Source organism: Pavona decussata, unplaced genomic scaffold, assembly GCF_977016875.1.
Source record: "Pavona decussata unplaced genomic scaffold, jaPavDecu1.1 SCAFFOLD_52, whole genome shotgun sequence".
In the NCBI taxonomy this organism is placed as follows: Eukaryota; Metazoa; Cnidaria; class Anthozoa; order Scleractinia; family Agariciidae; genus Pavona; species Pavona decussata.
The window spans coordinates 700714-702500 of record NW_028145474.1 but is presented as its reverse complement, the minus strand read 5'-3'; the positions used below and the strand labels follow the sequence as shown (position 1 = coordinate 702500).

Here is a 1787-nt window from a genome sequence, read left to right as displayed (position 1 = left end):
TCTTAAGTTATGCCTTCAGGATATAACATAATTAGTTGATTATATTTCGATATCTGAAACTCTGCCTTCAGAAAAAAAGGAAAAGAATTTAAGTAGCACTTTCTTGCGCCCTCGTAAAAAGCCAGGAATTAGAATGTAAACTGACAATAACATTTATATCACTAAAATACTTAGTCAAGACTTTCAGTCTAGAGTTTCAATTAAAACGCAATCTATAATATACACGGTATTTATAGAGATAACATTTCATTATAATTCCCCGTCTGTATTACAAAAATCCCTTGTAGTCTGGTGGGCGGCCGACATATTAGGACTCTGCTATCTAGAAAATTCAAAAGGGGGGAAATGTTATGGAAACTTGCACGTTGAACACTTTTTCCGACGATTTTTTAACAATTGCCAGGTTAATTAAGCCTGCTGAGGGTGTCACTGAGGATTCTACGATGGGTAAAAGACATTGACAATAATGTTCCCCCTTTTTTGTCACCGTAATTTTACCTCGCGAGTCTTTAGTTATTAAACCCGTAAGTTTACTTTTCTCATTAATTGAAACAGTTTGAACGGCTGAATGTCAGTTAGACATTAACGGGTTTTCATTTGCATCGTTTTTGTATTCAAGTTTGGGATTCGAGGAGAAAGTCTGGCTGGATAGAAGCCAAACGGTAGTCAAGCCGAGATCACGTTTAACAAAGAAAAGGCATTATCGTGAAGTTAGTCGAAAGTGTATCATCCGGAGCAGAATGTCAATATTTCGGGTTGGATTTCCACACTGGATTGAGGCGGTAAAACCGATTACGTTCCTCGGCAGGTCAAATAAAAAAAGACATCTTGATATTTCCCATTACGGACTGAAAAAGGAACTTCAAGCAACACTACATATTAAGGCTCAAAACATCTTGGCGGCGATCACTTTTCGCGAGGTTGGAAAAATAAAGCCAGTCATTTCACGTTTCACGTTTCAAAAATCTCGCGCGCACTTTAGCACTGCTTAGAAAACCGTTGACACGCACAAGTAATTCCCTGTAGTTTTGGGTATTATGACCATGTTGTGTATTTTAAAATCATTCTCTAACGTGCCTCTACCATGGCTACACGAAGCAGTTTAGAAGAACGTAATTAATTTCCTCGTTAAAAGATTCTACATGCACACCATTGAGTCTTCAATAAATAAATAAAACGTTATAATGACAGAATCAAGGAACAAAACGAACTCCAGGGCACCTGAATTATAACCCTGGGGGGTCACCCATATAAAAGTGATGGGGATGATGGTCGGAAATTTTTGAAAAGAACCCCTAAAAGGTACCAAAATTCTGCCTTTTTGTGAGCGTGGTCCGAACAATTTTTTTACCCCTAATAGGTACCAAATCACTGACAGTTGACTGACATTTACTTCAGTCCTCTCATATTTTTCGGCTCAATACCCTAAAAGGTACCACCATACCTCTGATGGAAGTCATTTTAGCCTTTAGCACCCGGCCCTAAGGGGTACCAAACCACAAAGCCTACTGAAGTAGTACCATCATCCCCGTCACTTTTGTATTGGAGCCCAGATCGATAGTGCTATTCAAGGAAATTTATTATCGCTTTTGTTCATCAACTAGGAGCTTCCAAAGAGTTATGGCAATGAGATATTAATTGTTTTTATTAAATCTTAGCACGCAACACATGTGAACTGAAAGAGTTTGGCTACGTACAGCAAAATGTCATTTAAACGGATCAGTGACCTCGACGACTCTAGTAGATCTTTGTTAAATAGTAAAAATGTGAAGAATTCGCTTAAACTT

General features: G+C 38.2%; 1 protein-coding gene across 1 annotated transcript in view; it reads right to left on the bottom strand.

The window, feature by feature from the left end:
• The window catches only part of LOC146480778 (melatonin receptor type 1B-B-like), a 1843-nt gene extending 1701 nt beyond the window's left edge, over positions 1–142 (bottom strand). Inside the window, exon 1 of the mRNA XM_085109042.1 lies at positions 1–142. This exon is cut by the window's left edge and continues 1701 nt beyond it. The gene's annotated coding sequence lies outside the window, so the exon portion shown is untranslated.
• Between the last annotated feature and the right edge of the window lie 1645 nt (positions 143–1787).